The sequence below is a fragment of the Podarcis cretensis genome (genome assembly GCF_951804945.1).
Source record: "Podarcis cretensis genome assembly, chromosome: 12".
Taxonomy (NCBI): domain Eukaryota; kingdom Metazoa; phylum Chordata; class Lepidosauria; order Squamata; family Lacertidae; genus Podarcis; species Podarcis cretensis.
Genome location: NC_137181.1, coordinates 22,021,897 through 22,042,712, shown reverse-complemented (window position 1 = coordinate 22,042,712; position 20,816 = coordinate 22,021,897).

Here is a 20,816-nt window from a genome sequence, read left to right as displayed (position 1 = left end):
CAAATTGGAGAACCAGAGAAGGAGAAAGTTGCTGCTGTGAAAGTGATGCAAGGGGGAGCTGTAACCCTACAGAGGCAAATGTTCGATTATAACTTGAGGCCTTATATGATTGCTACTAGGAGAAGCCAGTCTTTGGAGGTGAGAGCCTGGCTTGGGGTGGGAAATGAGGGGTGGAGAGTGTGACGAGATCTTTATTGGCTAATTACTTTATAGCCCCAATTAGCCTCAGTTTATAGCGGTCCGGCACACTTCTTAGCCAAGCTGCGCAGACCTTCTGCTTTTCTCCGGTTTCGCCTTGCAGAGTAAAAACACAGCGGAACAAAAACCGTTGCAGTCTGCTTCAGATCCAGACAAACACACCAAGCACCTGTGTGTCCAAATTCATCAGTTCTTTATTGCAGCAAATATTTACAGCTCAGCATTTCTCAGATTCTCCTGGACTGCTAGCATTCATGGCGTCCGTCTCTCTCAGAGACAAAGAGAGAACAACAAGTAGAGCTCCTCCCTCCTTCCAAACGTCAGAATGGGAGGCACAACTCAGAACAAATTAACCCAGTAAGTTCTGAATCCCAACAGAGAGATCACCCTATGTGGGGATCGGGTAACTTTTGGGATGTGAATCTGAGCCAGGTGGAGATTGGATTCTTTAGGGCCTTTGGATTTGGAAGGAGTGTGAAACAAGATTTGGAATATTCTACGGGCCCTACCTTCAACTATGGAAGCCTGGCAGACTTGCTAAGAAGGAATATGACTACTGTTGGGTTGGAGCTCCCCCGAGATTTGTCTTTTAACACCAAAGACTATCAAAAAGATCGGCAGAGGGGACATGAAAGAGAGCTAAGAGCCTCGGACTTAAGATCTCCGGGTTGATGGACTTTTATTGATGGAACTGTTGGTAGGGGCCGAGACCGGGCAGGGGAGTTCGTGAAAGAAAAATTGGGAATCTAAAGTGTATATCTTTTTTCTTTTTTTTTCTTTTAATGAGAGATGGGAAAATCATGGAATGGAATTTCTATGATCTTAGGGGAAACGTCTTAAGAGAATAAGTTCAGATATATAAGTTTTAAATGAGAAATAAGATTAAATAAAGTAAAAGTGGATGGTTAATTGGTAAAAGAGAGAGTGGAATTTTTTTTGCTTTTTTATCTCTTTATTTTACTTTTCTTTTGGATATGTTGTGTTTCTGTATTCTGTGTTCCTTTTTGTAATTTTTTTTGAAAATTTGAATAAATATTATTGGAAAAAACAAACAAACAAACAAACAATATTTTAAAGGCCTGTCTGAAAACAAACAAAGATGAAGCCACTCTAACTTCTCTAACGAGATGGTGCAGCCACAGAAAAGGCCATGTCCCATGCCCCTTACCCTCTTAGCCTCTCTTGGTGGGAGGACATACAGCAGAGTCTTCAAAGTGGTACTTGAACCATGGGCAGTGTCATTTGGGTTAATTCAACATTGTCAGTATGCTAATTTAAAAGAATGGAGGCAAATAATAACAATCTGCTACATCAAACAGTTTGTTTGCACTGCCTTCTGTCCGCTTGCCCAGTAAGACCATATGTTTATATGGTCTTACCGGGCAAGATATTGTTTATATATTTGAACATGATAGCCATGGTCTTACTGGGCAAGATATGTTTGTTTGTTTGCCCTGCCTTCTGTCCGCTTGCCCAGTAAGACCATATGTTTATATGGTCTTACTGGGCAAGATATTGTTTATATATTTGAACATGATAGCCATGGTCTTACTGGGCAAGATACTTATATGGTCTTACTGGGCAAGATATGTTTATATATTTGAACATGATAGCCATGTTCAAATATATAAAAGGATGTCACATAGAGGAGGGAGAAAGGTTGTTTTCTGCTGCTCCAGAGAAGCGGACACGGAGCAATGGTTCCAAGCTACAAGAAAGAAGATTCCACCTAAACATTAGGAAGAACTTCCTGACAGTAAGAGCTGTTCAACAGTGGAATTTGCTGCCAAGGAGTGTGGTGGAGTCTCCTTCTTTGGAGGTCTTTAAGCAGAGGCTTGACAACCATATGTCAGGAGTGCTCTGATGGTGTTTCCTGCTTGGCAGGGGGTTGGACTCGATGGCCCTTGTGGTCTCTTCCAACTCTATGATTCTATGATTCTAAGACCAATTCATAGTTTTTACCCTCCTGGTTTCATATTGGGAGGGGATAAGGGGAAGTCATGACATCCAGGAAGATGTTAGTTAGTTACAAGGTTTTATATCGCAGCATGTCAGATACAGTCTAGCAGCATTTTGCAATACAAAATAACGATCACATTTTAAGTTATTACAGTAATCCAGAAGGCCAAAACTTAAATCTTACTAGGTAGAAAAGCAAAGTAGGATACAAACGCCTTGAAATAAATCAAAGAACCCTATTAAATGCAAGGAATCAAACCATAAATCTTAAAAACCTGTGTTAAATTCTGTGTTTGGCTGGCCAAAAGAATGCAACCATTCTTAGCTAAAGTAGCTTGGCTGCTGTAATAATATTCACTTTCAAATATTTCTGATCTGCTGTCGAGGAGACGTGTAAGCTTTCCCACAGGCGGTAGGTATGGCTAAACTCTTTTGCTGTTGCTGTTCATGCTATATAGTGCTCTTTTAATTCCAGTTTGAAACATTTTCAATAGAAACAATAGCTTGGCATCTTTTCATAGATCTATGAGTGATTTGCAGTAGGTTAGCAAAGCTTCCTGTCTCTCGGTAGTTTAATAATAGCAAATAATATTGCGAGGGGGGAAATATCTCTGCCATGCCTAGCTTTGCTCTCAACAATTATCTGGCACCCTCGGTGGCTGCTTTTTGATGGCTGGCTGCTTTTTGACTAGGTTTCTGTGAAACCCTGCTGACTAGTTTTTGAGGTTTGTTTTAGAACAGGGGAAGGGGAGGTTTACAGGTGGAAAGACTGGATCCTTTCCTTCCTCAGCCCCCATGGGCTGCTTTGGCAGGTGGGTGGGGCCACAAAGCTGCCATGTGACTTCAAAGGAGCTAGCCATCAGCTCTGACACAGAGCCTTGCTTTGTGCATTTGCAAGCAGTTTGGACCTCTGAACATTTTTACCTCCACAGACCAGCAAACCTAGTCTGAGCAGAAATGTCTATTTGCAGGTGTGGTTTAAATCCAAACCACACCTGCAAAGGGCTTGCTATCAGTGCCAATCAGCCAAGGAAAAACTAGGAATGTGCTTCAAGCTCCCATTTGTTCCTTTGCAGTCATATTTTTACCTGCCCTTCTCATGATTTCACATATTGGGCGTGTTTGTGTGTGTGTGTGTGTGTGTGTGTGTGTGTGTGTGTGTGTTAGGTGGAGAAAATGGCCTCATAGATCAAATTCGGACCTCTGCCAGATCTAATTATGCTGTTTTTAGAATCTCTGGTCTTTGGTTGTTCAGACGTAGATTTGCACTCATATATGTAGGTTATCTCAGTACATGGTTCATGGGATGCAACAGGTTATCAACTCCGCCTCCTGAGTCTCAGTTTTGCATCTGGGACTACTATAAACCCAATGCCTCTTTGGCACCCGGCTTCAGCTGGGAGACTTTGGGATACTAGTAGATCTGCCAGTGACAAGTCTTAAGCCTGCCACTGCTATGGACTTACTGTAGCTCTTTTTGAAGTCTTTTGGTATAGGCTGCCTGTGATTGCAGACAAAATAAATGATGTCTGCTTGTGTATAATTTAGTTACCCCAACTGGTCTGTATCTGGTTATTGTTGTTAGCTGCCCCAGGGAGTTCTAAGAAGATAAAATAGATCATTAGGGCTGGTCATCTGAAAGTGCAGAACAATTTGTGCAGTGGAGACTTCAGAAGTGGGTCATTTCTTTCCACTGGAGTAAGCGATTGTTTTTGTTTCCAGATATAAAGTTTAGGGACTTTATATCGATTCAGATCACTGGTCCCTCTAACTTAGTAGTATCTACACTGACCGACAGCAGCTCAAGTTTATCGAGAGATGCTGGGGACTTAACCTGGGACCAAAACAGGGGCTCTCCCTCTGAGCTACATCCCTTCCCCTGAGTGGCAAAAAATGGTTGCGGCAGGAAAAGCTTGGTGAGATTTGCTGAGGTAAGCAAAAGACTTAGATACTCTTACCAGGAAGTTCTTCTTCCGTCTTCTTAGCTTGCAACTCTCTCAGAGACATCACCTTGCCAACAAAGGTCTGTATAGTTAAAGCCATGATTTTCCCAGTAGTGATGTATGGAAGTGAGAGCTGGACCATAAAGAAGGCTGATCGCCAAAGAATTGATGTTTTTGAATTATGGTGCTGGAGGAGACTCTTGAGAGTCCCATGGACTGCAAGAAGATCAAACGCATCCATCCTTAAGGAAATTAGCCCTGAGTGCTCACTGGAAGAACAGATATTGAAGCTGAGGCTCCAATATTTTGGCCACCTCATGAGAAGAGAAGACTCCCTGGAAAAGACCCTGATGTTGGGAAAGATTGAGGGCACAAGGAGAAGGGGACGACAGAGGACAAGATGGTTGAACAGTGTTCTCGAAGCTACAAACATGAGTCTGACCAAACTGTGAGAGGCGGTGGAAGACAGAAGTGCCTGGCATGCTCTGGTCCATGGGGTCACAAAGGGTCGGACACGACTGAACGACTAAACAACAACTCTTCCCACAAGCTGTTGTCACTGCTTCTCATACTTAGCAGAGTCAGTGAGTTGTGAGCTCAAAGCCAGCTTTAATGATGGTTAGAGATGGCAGGAGTATGGCCGCAATCTCTCTGCAGTAGCTAGAGACCTGTCTGAGCTCCAGAGTCCTGAAAAGAGGGACCTTTCCTGGTTTAGTCCAGTTCTTCAGCCTCCTGAATGATGGCCTGCTTTTATAAAGTGAGGAAAAAACCCACAAGCTGTTCTGTTGGTTTGAGAAATGCATTTTTCAGAGGACTTTGCAGGGGGAGAGATCTCAGTGAATGGTGCATTTACAACTAAGCCCTTTGGCAGGATTGCCCCCTACTGGGCCAAAATTATTATGGACAGTAAAACTGACCTCATCTTACATTGAGATGGTGGTGATGATGATTATTGTATTTGGGATTTTTAATTTTATTTAAAACTTTCAAAAGCACCTAAGGATTTGCTAAGCACTGTACTTATATGACACAGTACAAAAGAAAAATGAACCAGGAGGGAAGAGGAAAGCAAACACAGGAGCAGCTGTTGTTTCACTAGTCAATGGATGGGCCCAGGTCACCTGGTTGTGACATTCTCCTTGGAAGGCAGGAGGAAGCAGCCTCCCAGTGACACGAGGTCACCTGGCTGGTGGCAAAAGCCAGAGTGTGGATCTTCAGCTCTGCGGTCCCAAGTAACTGGCAGTTTCAGCAGAGCGCTGATGATTTTCCTGGGAGACAGGAGGCGCAGCTTCCCAGTGTCTTTTGGTACCCTGGCCAGTGGTGCAGGCCAAAGTGTGCTTCCCTTCGGTTCTGAACTCCTGGGGCAACTGGTGGTTGAGGTTTGACACCAAAATTCATAATTCACATGAATCGCATCAGCTCTGGCATGTTCATCTTCTTCACTAGATTTTTTTACGTTTGATTGCTGCACACTTGGAGACTTTGCAGGGAGCTTGCAAGCTTCAGTCTGGCAGGAGCCAGCTGCAAATTATAGCATAGAAACTCAGGGCGTAGGGGCGGGGCTACCCTCCTCCCAATGAACTTCCATCTCCAGGGCCTGCCCTGAGACATCACCTGGGACTGCCTCCAGGTATGAGGTTTGGGCTCAACACTTCAGGGTCTGGGAGGTTCCTAACTCGGCAACCCTACTTAATATGTGGGTGTTTTTAAAGAACTGTTCAAGTGCAAATGGCTGGCATGCTGTGTTGTTCTGCTCTGCTCTACTTCTCTGCATTCTTTTCAGGTGGCAGGTGCTACTTTTTCACAATCTTTGCCTCGTGACAGCAAGATGCCAGCATCTACTTCTTCCAGCAGCAACAGAGAGATAGTACAGTGGTACCTCTGGATACGAATGGGGTCTGTTCCGGAACCCCGTTCGCATCCAGAAGCAAACACAACTCGCGTCTGTGCGTGCATGGGTCGCGATTCACCACTTCCGCACATGCGCATGATGTCATTTTGACCGTCTGCACATGCGCGAGTGGCGAAACCCAGAAGTCACGTGTTCTGTTACTTCTGGGTTGCCGCGGAGTGCAACCCAAAAGTGCTCAACCTGACGCAACTTCAACCTGAGGTATGACTGTATATTACAGTGACTAACAAAACAGAGATATTGCACTCTTATCGAAAAATATTTTGGCATCCTCCCTGACCTATTTCTTTGGGGAAAAGGTTTCAGTTACTTACTGTTAGCCTTCTTATTTATTCATTTAACAATGTTGGTTATGTTTTTTTTTAAAATAATATTTATTAACATTTTAATGACTGCAAAAGAAAGACAAAGAATTAAACAAAACAATACAATACAATACAAAAACAAAAACACCACACAACACCAACCCCCAAACATTAAATTAACAAAACCAAACAAACACAATTTAAAACACATCTAATAAGTTCAGTATCTTAACTTTCATTTACTTGTTTCAACGACCTCCTCACCCCTCCCTTTTTGTATTCCACTTTAATTAACTGTTTCAGCAATTCCTTTCCATCTTCCTCTGTTTTCTGTCCTGTAATTTATCTTAACATATTCTAACCTTATTTTTCCCTTTAATATATAATTGTCTTAACATATTTTAACTTTATTTTCCCTTTAATACTCTAATAATTTATTTGTATTTAATTCCTTGTAACATTTCTACTAAAGCCGTATAGCTCCTTTCCAACATTTTTCTAACACTCATTAATTTTACAATATTTTTATAAATAGTATTTAAACTTTTTCCAATCTTCTTCCACCGACTCTTCTCCCTGGTCCCGGATTCTGCCAGTCATATCCGCCAATTCCCTATAGTCCATCAACCTGGTGATTTTCTGTCCGATGCTCTTAACTCTTTTCCAAGTCCCTTCTGCAAGTCTTCTTCATATTTATACATGAACTTTACTTTGTCTTCCACTGATCTTATTTTCATTTCCCTTCCTTTGAGGCTAAAGAGTAGATCTCGGGGAAACTCCCACCTAAAGATGATTTTATTCCTTCTCGACAGGGCAACCAAATCTCCGTAGTTAGATCTAAGATCCGAAAGGTATTTCAGGACATCTTTCAAAATTTCCACTCTTGACTGTTGTTCTTCTAAGTTCCTCTGGTAGTTCCAACAGTCTCTTATTTTGTTCTTCTCTTTTTTCCCTCCTCTTCCAAGTCCAAGAGCCCTCACAGTTTTAATCTCTTCTTGACCCAAGTCCCGGTCCCAAAAGTCATCAAATTCCTGTGTAAGGAAATCTATCAGACTTTCCTTCTCCAGTTCAGGTAGGGCTCTGATCCTCGAAATCTGATTTTCTTTAAATTCAATCATAGCAGGCATCAACTTATGGTCATCAAATTGCATCTGTAAGGCTGGGACTCTCTCTCACTCCAATTGTGTTACTTTAGGTTCAACGGCAATAACTTTCTCCCTAGCCTTCTCCGCAGTTTGCCATGTCAAAGTAGATTCCTGTGTCAGTTTCTGAATAGTTTCTATATTGGTGTTCACTTTTTGTCCCAAATTGTCAATTTTGGTAGTTACCACATCCACCTTTTTCTGAAGCTGTTCCAGTGAGTCACTTATCTTACATAATACAACCACTAAGGCCTCTTCTGTCAACATTCTTAACTGATTCAAGGTCCCCAGAATCTCACAGGTTTTTATCTTGCAGCTGGAAATTCCCCCAGCTCAACTCTTGTGACAGTTTCGAAAGCTTCCTCTAGAGGGAAACAGTTACTCTAGAGGGAAACAGTTTCTATTTGTATTAGTCCTTTTAAACTCAATTCAAACAATAAAGTTAGTTTCAATTTTCTGTTACTTTTACTCCTTTTTAAACGCAGACGGAGACCATGGAAACTATGTATTCCTCTTATTTAACTAACTGTCAGTGAACGTTCTAATCACGGTCAGTCCTGTTGGCAGCCCGTTTCCAGGATTGGAGCGGTGGTATATTAACTCTGTTCGCTCTCTCCTGCAGGTATACTCAGTCCAAAACTTTCCCCCCTCTTCTCCTGCCACCAAAGGGGGTTTAGTATTTTTTTTACTGATGGAAATTTAGTCCTTTAGGCTTTCCAAGACTTCAGCTTGCATCCTCATTGCTTCAATCTATTTACAAAAGGGGAAGGTGGACTTCCTGTTTTAGACCTCCCCATTTCGGCACCAAATTAAGACGTTTAAAAATCCAATTCTCCGCTCTACTCACGGGTAGTTGCTTTAAGATCAAACTGTCAACAGGAAAAAGTCAGCGCTCTCCAGCAACAGCTATGCGGCTTCGCTCCATGGAAGAAGCAGTCAATTCGAAGCACCGCGCCGCTCACCCCACGTCGCTCTGGATCCCCAAAACTGGGTTTCCCCGCAAGTAGGGGAGGCGCAAAAGGTGCCAGCTGAATCCCACATTCACAGGCTTCACCCGCCTGTGATTTCTAGTGGGTCTCCGCCTTCGCCGTGGCGGCCAGACCCGGATTCCTACGAAGCAAATTCCTCCCGATCAGAGGAATTCCGCCATTACCGGAGGCGCTAACCCGGAAGTTAACAATGTTGGTTATGGATGATGGCAGCCAATAAAGGCTTGCTGCAAGTCATAGACCAGAAAGGAATCCTTGTCACCCAAAGGAGGTGTCTTTAAAGACACAATCCTAACCATGCCTACTTGGAAGTAAGTCCTGTTGAATTCAATGGAGATTACTCCCTTTTTCTGTTGGATCCCTCCAACTGGGACCTGGAGCTGTGCATAGCCTGATTTGTGTATGCATTATTCCCAGCTGTTTAATATCTGAACCTTTTTCCTTTCAAGATTCATTGTGTCTCCTGTTCTGTGGGTTTGGTTGGGCTAGGAACCTTCCCTAATCAAGATTTCAGGCTTCCTGTGTGATAATTTCCCCCAACTGCCCTAATCCAAATATAAAGCTTTCCCTCTGCAAAGAATGATGCGAATCATTTAAGCACCAATAACCTGCCGTTTTCCTCTAGCTTTCCAGATTTCCCATTATCGCCCATCATCTGTGTTTTCAATTGTCACTCTGCTGTTTCAGATAACAGTGCTCTCTGGCCTTCTGCCTGCTAGCTGTTAAGAGATTAGGGTCTTTCTCTCAGCCTAGCACTGTGATGATCCCCTGCTACTTCTACCATTTGTAAATCAGTGGAGCAAGAAATTAAACAGACATACCAAGAGCACAAGTGCTGGAATACCAATAACAAGAATGGCATAGACTTTGCTTGCGATTCTGCATGTTGAAAGCACACAACAGTCTGCATTTTTCCAAAAGAGAAAGTGACAATTATAGTTCCAATTAGTAGCACGTACTGCATAAGCTTCCTGAAATGCGAGGATTTGTTTACCTGTTTCCCCACACTGAATATTCACAAAGGCGTTTTACATCTCACAACAACAAAAACTCAATTTTTTTTATCTTTGCTGTTCAGGGTAAAAAAAAAAAAAGAAGAAGAAGAAGAAGAAGACTTGCTCTGTATTCTTGTTATAAATGTCCCGAATCTTTACATTTGCAAATCACTAAATTGCTTTGAATTATTAAACTTGCAAGTATTAGTTGAAAAACGTAAGAATGACTCCTGCCAGTCAGTTAATGGATAGGAAGGTGATGAGTGTAGATTTTATATCACACACATGGCATGATTTTTAGTTTTAGCAGTCATGGGTAGAAGCACTGATCATGTGATAAGTTCTTACCCTTGAATGTTTCCGAGATCTATGGAAACTCCCCCCCCCCCCGCGTCCACCTCTTAACAGTCATGATCTGCCATACATGCAGAAATCCCTCGGGTATTAATGCAACAATAGCTCTTTAAATGGCTGGTATGCCATAGACCATTCATCAGCGATGTCATTCACCCTCATGTGACAAAGCACAGTGATTCTATTGGGCCTGAGGGACAAGAACCAATCAGTACAAATGAACTTTAGCTTCAGTGAGCTTTGGCTAAGAATGGGATGGCTTGTACTAAATTCAGTTTGATTTCTTCCCATGTGGTACTGCCTATGTACAGGCAAGCACAATCCAAGTGCTCTTAAATGCGCAGGCGTAGAATCATCTTGTCCAGTCTTGCTCAGTTTCCAGGTGCAGCTGTTTTTTGCTGGTGTGTATGTCTGGAAATGGGCATTTTTAACCATTCCAGATGGGCATTATTCTGAAGAGTTGCACACACTCAAAAAGGGCCAATATTTCATGTGTGACTTCACCCCAAAGTCATGTGTATTAGTGGTAGCCAATGTGCTGCCTTCCAGTCGTTTTTCGACTATATCTATCTATCATCTATCTATATCTATCTATCTATCTATCTATCTATCTATCTATCTATCTATCATCTATTATCTATCTATCTATCTATCTATCTATCTATCTATCTATCATCTATCTATCTATCATCTATCTATCATCTATCTATCTATCTATCTATCTATCTATCATCTATCTATCATCTATCTATCTATCTATCATCTATCATCATCTATCATCTATCTATCATCCATCTATCTATCTATCTATCTATCTATCTATCTATCTATCATCTATCTATCTAGTTGTTGTTTTTATATATGTTGGAAGCTGCCCAGAGTGGCTGGGGCAGGCTTCCTCAACCTTGGCCCTCCAGATGTTTTGAGACTACAATTTCCATCTTCCCTGGTCCTGCTAGCTAGGGATCATGGGAGTTGTAGGCCAAAAACATCTGGAGGGCTGAGGTGGAGGAAGCCTGGGCTGGGGCAACCCATTCAGATGGGTGGGGTACAAATAAATAATAATAATAATAATAATAATAATAATAATAACAACTACTACTACTACAATTCCTATAATTCCTGATCATTGGCCATGCTGGCATGGACTGATGGGAGCTAATTATTATTATTATTATTATTATTATTATTATTATTATTATTAATACCCCACCCAGCTGGCTGGGTTTCCCCAGCCACTCTGGGCGGCTTCCTGTTAAATATTAAAATACAATAATTCATCAAATATTAAAAACTTCCCTAAACAGGGCTGCCCTCAGATATCTTCTAAATGTCATATGGTTGTTTATTTCTTTGACATCTGATGGGAGGGCATTCCACAGGGCAGGTGCCACTACCAAGAAGGCCCTCCACCTGGTTCTCTGTAACTTTACTTCTCACAGTGTGGGAACCGCCAGAAGGCCCTTGGCACTGGACCTCAGTGTCCAGGCAGAGCGATGGGGGTGGAGATGCTCCTTCAGGTATACTGGAGCGTCACCACCTAGTTAGCACCATATTGATTTTCCCTGGTGAAGATGATAAAAGGGAAAGAACTCAGGGGAACAATTTCCTTAACTGGTTGTTTTACTACCAGAAAACATTATACCTGTCTTATTTATTTCTTGCTTTAGTCCTTTCGATTATGAGAAATAAGATGCAAGAAAGGGGTAAATATTTTAACACGGTTCTTAAAACCTACCCTCTGCATTTTTTTTTATGGGAATGGAAGTATATGCATCTTGTTTGATGTAGGCTCATGGACTCTATTTCCGATGCAAATATAGAGGCGCAAATGTTATTAGAAAGGAAACACAGAGGGGGAAACTTCAACAAAGTGCTACAGTTTATGCCCCTATCCCATAAGAAGAATGCCTCTTTTCAGAGAGCCATATCGGGGGCGGGATTTAAGAGAGGGGAAGAGAAAAGCAACACCTTCCTTTCACCCTGAAGCCTCTTGCTGTACCATAGATGGTGAAGGTTCAGGACTGGCTTTCAGTTCCAAACATCCTCTGTTTGGAGGGCTATACTGTCTAAGTTCAGGCCCATGAACCACTGGCAGAGAAGGGCCAGGCACACAGTGACCTTCCCTACTACAGTGAGAAGTTTTGTATTTCTATTTACATTTTAGTACATTTCTAAATTTGGGACGCGGGTGGCACTGTGGGTTAAATCACAGAGCCTAGGACTTGCCGATCAGAAGGTCGGCGGTTTGAATCCCCGCGACGGGGTGAGCTCCTGTTGCTCGGTCCCAGCTCCTGCCAGCCTAGCAGTTCGAAAGCACGGCAAAGTCCAAGTAGATAAATAGGTACCACTCTGGTGGGAAGGTAAATGGCATTTCCGTGCGCTGCTCTGGTTCGCCAGAAGCGGCTTAGTCATGCTGGCCACATGACCCGGAAGCTGTAAGCCGGCTCCCTTGGCCAATAAAGCGAGATGAGCGCCGCAACCCCAGAGTTTCTAAATTTGCATCTATATATATGAACAAATAAGCATGTTTAAAATTTTCTTTGAAAACCTGGGCTTTCGTTTATCCCCCCCCCTCTCTTTTTTGCAATCTGTATGTGCCCACCCTACCTCTCTCTCCTTCAAACTGCTATTGGGTCTTGATCTCTGTCATCACTAACCCAGGGAATGGAAGAAGACCAGAGATGGGATTCTCACTAGATGGTGCACTGAGCAAGTCAGGAGTTTGCCTGGATTTGGAAGTCTGGTGAGCTGCATTTGTTTTAGCTACACAGCGGGAATAGAAATGTGACCTTTCCATCTTCATGAATAAGGAATGTTTGACTTATTTATTACTGTGAAACTGAGAAGTTCCCAAGTGTTAGCCATGGCATACAAAGACTTGCCAGTGTGTTACCTGTTCCTACACTTATTATTAATGATGCTACAATAGGCACAGGAAGTTCAACATCAAGTTACAAAAAGCTCTTTGAAGTCATTCAGGTCAACGTCTTCCCATAAGTCAGGGGTGAGGAGGGAACCTTTTTTTGGCTCTGTAGGGCAGGTCCTTATCAGGGGACCAAATTCAGCAGGTGGGTGGTGTTGCTCACCAATCACTTGACATCCCAATGGAGCCAGGCACAAAGAGCTTTGAAGTCCCAAAGGCAGGCCTTCAAAGCTCCTTGCAAAAATGAAGTGATTTCTGCCGCCCACTCTGTATGAAGGGCTTTGCAATGGAATCCCCCACTAAAATAAAGCGTTTCGCCTCCATTTTAGCAAGGGATTTCAATGCAAACTCCTTCCTGTATCAGGAAGGGGTTTGTATGGAATCCTGCTCAATTTGGCTGCATTCCCCTGTTCCTTGTTGGGAACAGGTGGTCACAGCCAATGAAGGATTTAACCTCACCCTTCCATCCATTAGCTTATGTCCCGAGTGGGGAAATGGTCTCATGGGCTGACTTGCACTTGCACTAACCCCCCCCCCCAAACCCTCAGGCAGTCTGTCCTTGAAGTTGAATAGTAATTCTAATATTGACCAGCTGGACCAGAAACAGTTCAGAGAGATCCATACTTCTGGTTTCCCCATTGCTTTTCCCTGAGGAAACCTGTGGCTTAGCGCTGAATCAGAACCAATGTCAATCAGGTTTTTCATGGATTGCCATTTGTTCCAATTTTGTGCTAAAAAGTGGGTTTTCCAGGGGAACGTGGCATGGCAAAAGGAAGATCCTTCAACCTGTGCCTAGACAGCAGAAAACTGCTTGGACCTGTATTTTCTAGGCATGGGACAAGTGGAAGTTTGGACAAGCCCCAGGAACCAATGGAATCTCGACTTTCTCAGGAGAGCCAATGGAGCAGCTTCCCATCTCTCCCTCTGTTGTAAGCTAGCGCCAACAGGCTGGTCATTGAATCTCGGCAGAGCAGATGGAATGGTCCCGCTCCCCATCTCTCCTGCTGTAGCTTTGTGTCGTTTTAGGGTAACTAAACGTGAAAGCGAAGTTGCCCTTTTTTATAGCAATGGACCAAGAGGGCTGGAATTTGTGGGACGTGTGAAAATGACTGAAAATGTGGCAGTTCAGAGTGAACAGCATATATGAACGCAACGTCAAAAATCTCTGAAATCCCACTCCTGGGAATCTTTCCCCCCTGCTATGCCTGCTGGGAAGTTTGTGTTGCCTTTACTTTGGTAAAGGTAAAGGTAAAGGTACCCCTGCCCGTACGGGCCAGTCTTGACAGACTCTGGGGTTGTGCGCCCATCTCACTTAAGAGGCCAGGGGCCAGCGCTGTCCTGAGACACTTCCGGGTCACGTGGCCAGCGTGACATCGCTGCTCTGGCGAGCCAGAGCCGCACACGGAAACGCTGTTTACCTTCCCGCTGGTAAGCGGTCCCTATTTATCTACTTGCACCCGGAGGTGCTTTCGAACTGCTAGGTTGGCAGGCGCTGGGACCGAGCAGCGGGAGCGCACCCCGCCGCAGGGATTCGAACCGCCGACCTTTCAATCGGCAAGTCCTAGGCGCTGAGGCTTTAACCCACAGCGCCACCTGCATCCCTTTTACTTTGGTGCTCAGGAGCAATTCTTCAAGGCAGTTTATCTAGGCAGTGGAAGCTCTGTGGATTTCTAAAATATCAGCCTGCATGCTGATGAAGTTATTTTTAGACTCCCTCGGCAACCATTGTTCAATAAATTAAAAGAAAGGAATCCAAGACATGTTATCATGCCCCTCTTAATACCTCGCAAATTAACTGGCAAATGGCTCTCTCCTGCATAGCAGGTGCAAAACACATTTCTGCCCTAATCCTCTTGACCAGATAGAAGACAGATAAAGGACCCCTGACCATTAGGTCCAGTCGTGGCCGCCTCTGGGGTTGCGGCAATCATCTCACTTTATTGGCCGAGGGAGACGGCGTACAGCTTCCGAGTCATGTGGCCAGCATGACTAAGCCACTTCAGGAGAACCAGAGCAGCGCACGGAAACGCCGTTTACCTTCCTGCCGGAGCGGTACCTATTTATCTACTTGCACTTTGACGTGCTTTCAAACTGCTAGGTTGGCAGGAGCAGGGACCGAGCAACGGGAGCTCACTCCGTCGTGGGGATTCAAACCGCCAACCTTCCGATCAGCAAGTCCTAGGCTCTATGGTTTAACCCACAGCGCCACCCACGTCCCTAGATAGAAGATAGTGGTAGGCAATTGCTTAGCTACCTGTCTTTAGAATAAGTTCTAAAATCGCACTCCTGGGGCCTTTGCCTCTTGTACTACTGCCAGATGCCCATTCAGTGGGTGAGCAAGGCAGAGCGGGGGGAGAGAAAGGGACTTAAGGATAGGGCTCTAGGGACAGATGTCTAGGGGCCCTGACAAGAGGGCTGTTTGTTGCAACAAAGCTGGCTTAATACTTTTTGAAGTAAGTGATATGATACTCATTGCTATCTAAAGGGCCCCACCATTAAATCCAGAGTCCAAAATTACTGAATTCAGGGATGGGGAACCTTAAGCCTTCCAGAACCTTTAACAACTCCTATCATCCTTGAGCATTGGGCACATTGCCTGAGGATGATGGGAGTTGTAGTCTGACAAATTCTGAGGAGAATGACAGTGCTACATTGGAAGTCAAATGGAATCCGTTCCAGAAGTCCGTTCGACTTCCAAAACGGTTTGGAAACCAAGGCGCGGCTTCCCATTGGCTGCAGGAAGCCAAGGCGCGGCTTCCCATTGGCTGCAGGAAGCCACAGACGTTTGGGTTCCAAAGAACGTTCGCAAACCAGAACAATCACTTTGGGTTTGCGACGTTCGGGACCCAAAAACTTTGTCTTGCAAGTCATTTGAGATCCAAGGTACGACTGTAAATATAGGCCCACTTGAAACCTAAATCATTTCAGTGGTGCTTTCAGTATACTTCTTCCTTAATTGGTTTTTAGCCATTTATGTGTTTTGTTCCCCTTAACTGTTTGAATAAAATATTCAAATGGTTAGAGGTATACCGAAAGGCGGAGCAGAAATGGAAGGAATAAATACAAAGAATATAGAAATATGAATGCTCTTATTATGATGGTGTATCATGATATGGGATATGATTTCAGTCCCTACAAGAGCACAGATCTGGTGTTCCTAAGGTCGCTTAGAGAAACAGCTACATGTTACAGTGCCAATGCATGAACTGAACCAATCCGGCACTTCAGCTGCCTGCATTGGCACCACAAAAACCTCCCTGTTGCCTTGCCCCCTCCCTCTCTATCTAAGCAATTGTGACCCACCAGCTGGCAAGCTAGTCTAGTGGCTCTGCCCCACCCTGTGATCCTGCTTCTGGCAGGGCCTTCCATATTATGTTTTCCCCGTGAAATAAATGTGCATTTATAAGGTAGGACCTTTTTGCCCTGAATAGAAGTTTTGTCCTGTGTTCACATGGATCGAGGCTAGGCCCAAGAAATGCAAAAACACTGTGGCTTCTGATCCACAAACAATGCACAAGATGATACAAGTGTACATATGCCTCACTTCAACTAATTAAGCAGAACTATTAGTACTGTAATTAAAGCTCATTAGTCATGTCTGCAACCGAAGAGTTATTCCTCCTTGACATGATTTTAAGTAAGTGGGATTTTGTTTGAAATATGAAATGGCTTATGCCCAGGGATAGGGAACCTGTGGCCCTCCAGACATTTTTTGGACTACAATCCCCATCATTCTGGATCACTGGTCATGCTGCCTGGGGCTGATGGGAGTTGGAGTCCAACAATATCTGATGGCCCACTTATCTTCACCTCCATCTTCATCCTCTCCATCTATTGCCTTCCATGTATTCAGTTTTGGGAGAGAGAAAGGTTTGGGTTTTATTGATGCTCTGTTAAGCTCCATGTATATCCCTGTTGCTAGTCTGGCAAACAAACAAGCACGCATCACCTTTCAACAGCAAAATGTCAGAGAAATTACTAACACTAATGTATTGGGAAGCTACTTTCTTTCTTTTCTTTTAAAAGGTTACCCTCTGAAACCAAAAGGGCACCATGATACAGCACCCACTTTGCCATTACACTAATAAATGTTTTAAGAAACAGTCATGCATTAGTTTACTTCCAGTTTCCCAAGGTGCATTGACACAAACAGAGCAAGATTTTGCATCAAGCCCATTGCTACTAAGGTACTGCATTAGGAAAATCTTGAGGGTTCCAATTTTCTAAACTGTTATTTTGGTTCCAGAGTACAGAAGATTCTTTCCTCTCCATTTAAACTTGTTCCATTTAGGGAGAACAGAAGCAAAAGTGAATAGGAGTCCTGCACCCTTAAAAGTTGGGTAGGAAATCATTTTTGTTGTTTAATTTATATACTAACTTTCCTCCCCTAGGATCCCAGTGTGGTAACAGATACACAAATTTTAAAAAGCAAAAACTTTCTAAAGCAGTTAAGATGTTCTAAAAACAACTGTAATTAAAAGCAGTTAAAGATGTAAACATTATTGTTGTTGTTGTTGTTTAGTCGTTTAGTTGTGTCCGACTCTTCGTGACCCCATGGACCAGAGCACGCCAGGCACTTCTGTCTTCCACTGCCTCCCGCAGTTTGGTCAGACTCATGTTTGTAGCTTCGAGAACACTGTCTAACCATCTCATCCTCTGTCGTCCCCTTCTCCTTGGGCCCTACATCTTTCCCAACATCAGGGTCTTTTCCAGGGAGTCTTCTCTTCTCATGAGGTGGCCAAAGTATTGGAGCCTCAGCTTCATGATCTGTCCTTCCAGTGAGCACTCAGGGCTAATTTCCTTAAGGATGGATGCGTTTGATCTTCTTGCAGTCCATGGGACTCTCAAGAGTCTCCTCCAGCACCATAATTCAAAAGCATCAATTCTTCAGCGATCAGCCTTCTTTATGGTCCAGCTGTCACTTCCATACATCACTACTGGGGAAAAAGTGATCCCCCTTCATGGATCACTGCCTTGTCATGGCGAAGGGGCTTGAATAACTCAGAGAAGCTATGAGCTATGCCGTGCAGGGCACCCAAGATGGACAGGTCATAGTGGAGAGTTTTGACCAAACGTGATCCACCTGGAGCAGGAACCGGCAAGCCACTCCAGTATCCCTGCCAAGAAAACTCCATGGACAAAGACAACAGGCATATAAAAACATTATTGTACCCAATGATATTTGGGTTGCCAGGAAAAGCCACCAAATGCCTGGGTTAAGAGGAGCCACTACAGAAAAGGCCCTGTCAGGGGGGACCCCCGCTCACCAATGGCATGGGATTTCTAGAAGTTTGATGTGGAAAGTTGGCCCTTGGATTGAAAAAGATTCCTCATCTGTATCTTAAAGCTGCCCTCTCAGTGGCTGGATCTGGCAACCTTAGGAATGAGCTATGAAAGGACTGGTTAGTAAAACAAGCTGGCAAGACTTTTACTCTCTTGTCACAGTTATCCTTTTAGGCCTAGAATCCTCCAGAAAATATAAAGTTGTTTGTGCCACTGTTTGCTGCTCTCCCTAATTGGATAGAAAAGATGACAAATCCAAATCTCCAGATGGCTATCTTTGGAACATCCCCTAGAGATTAGTGAAAGACCTAGGAATATTTATGGATGAACCTATAGACTGGCAGCTAAAAGCATCGGATTTGTGAGATGGGAGGATGGCAACATGGAAACCTAGTCTATTGTGCAGTTAATCATAATTGAGTCCACTACAATTGTTAGAGTGAACAGATCTTATATATTGCCAGCTTTTTCATTTGCATGCAGGAACACCTTTAAACACCTGCCATGACAAAAAGAAATTCAGCTGTCAAAATTGTCTGTCTGTTCTTCCACACAAAAGTGCCCTAAGGTAATGTTTCCAAACTTTCAGAGAATGTGAGACACCTGCACTGCAAAGTCAGCATAGTTTGCTGTTAGTTTCCAGTTGTAGCTTGGGTGACCCATTAAGGCTTCTATGGTTTAGAGCCAAGTTTCCATAGGAACCACCTCTTAGTCTGCTGTCAGAGGGAAATCCATTTAGGTGCTCAGGGCAGCCTATTTTGGTATGTGGAGCACATCGAACAGCAATACTCAGGCATCATACACACTCTCCCTCCTAATTCTGTTCCTCGGTTTGTTGATCTTCGAAGCAAGCTGTAACCAACATCCAGCGTTAAACACAAGAGTTCATGCTTGTTCTGGACTGACAGCCATTTTTATTTCTCCTCGGGGCTGAATTCCTCTGTTTCTCACTATCTAGAGTGGCCTGGTGAAAAAGGCAACAGGGGGCTACTGCACCTTTAACAACTCCAGAGAAGAGGGAAATCCACAGAAAAATATTTCACGAGATTCTGAAAGGTGCATGTGCTCCTTCAAAACAAAACAAAACAAAACAAAACAAAACAAAACAAAACAAAACAAAACAAAACAAAACCTGACCACCCCTAGGTGGTCTTACTAGTTGTCTGGTCCATTTTAATTCAATGCCTTTCTGCCCAGAAAGACTTGAGGGCAACTATTCACCAGCCGTTCAGTAAGCCTGTCTTCTGTTGGGTGCTGAAGAATAGCTCCATTTTGGAAGGAGTTGAGCGGCATGCCCTAGATACGAAAGACTATGTGTCCTATTAACATGCTGCCTTTTAAAATGGGTTTATACAGACCACACAAGCGTTTCTTCAGTCATCTGTGGTTAAGATTTTGGCAGATCCAGATCCATAAGTTGAATTCTACTCTTGCTTGACATTTCTTCAAGAGTAGAGACTGCTGTAGCAGGCCAAATGCAAAAGAGGAGAGGGTTCCTGTATTTTTAACAACTTTACAGAAGACAGAATTTATTTATTAATTGCCTTCCATGTACGTAATTTGTCACTCAAACTAAAACGCCTGTGACTAATCTGCAGGTAGAGTTAAAAACAGAGGATGTGGCATCATCCTTTTATTTGCTAAAAATGTTTACCATTTAGTACAGGGATGAGAAAGTCCTGGCCTGCCTGCAGACTACAACTGACCCATGATGCGAAACTCACTCACCTGCTGCACACCTGACACCAGGTGTGAGGCAAGCAAAGATGTGGCTGCCCTGCTGAAAGCAGGATTAAACCTCTTGCACATCAGCTGATGTGTGTGTGGGAGGGAGTTCAGTCCTTCTTGATTGCTATCTCCCTACTCCTTTAGCTAATTTTGACAGGTGGGTGGAATAACCCACCTGTCAAAATTAGCTCCCTAGCTTATAATATTAATAACAATGATAATTCCTCTCATCAGTTTACATAAAATTCCCTTCCTTTTAAATATAAAACAGGTGCCCCAAATATATTGCGTGTTATGTTCGCTGAAAACATTTATTTCAGTAAGCCCACTTATTTCATTGTTTACACTTGCTTTTAAATTTTTGCAGATTTTACCTGTGTTTTTATTGAAAATAACTTAGACTGTTTTTGTACTACAGCTTAGGTGTTTTTTTTAAACGAACTGTTTTCCAAGCATTTCTAAATAAATAAAAGCAATAACAGTGCAACAATATTTCAATAACATTTCCTAAAAGCAAAAGTGAACCATACATCAAATAAAACTGAAAGTGTACAGAACAGAAAATTTTAAAAAATTAGGAGCCAGAATCTAGCAAAACCTGGGTAAACATGTAGGTTTTTAACAGATGTCTGGAAATCCCCACTGTCTCCGTCTCATGAATTATCTGAGAGAGAGCATTCCAGAGGATGGGTGCTGGTGAAATGACCCCAGCAGGGTCTCATCAGAAGATATCAATCATCAGCTTGGTCTGTACCATGGAAAATATGGCAGCAGATATATCTCCTAGGTGTGCCGCTCCCAATTTGTTTAGGGCTTTAAATGTCAAACACAAAACCTTGAACTTGACTGAGTGGCTAATAGGCAGCAAGCACAGATTTTTCAGCACTGGTGTAATGTCTGTAAAGTGAGTTAATGGGAACTTACTCTATGGTGTGGTTTGAGAGACCTATTGGCCTGCCAGAGAGTCCAGTTTGGCCCAGAGGCCATTTTCCCCAAACCACACTGACCTGTCGAACAGCTGTCATCACTGGGTGACATCAGCTGATGGGCAGGGTTCAGTTCTTCTGGGTGCAGCTTCGCCA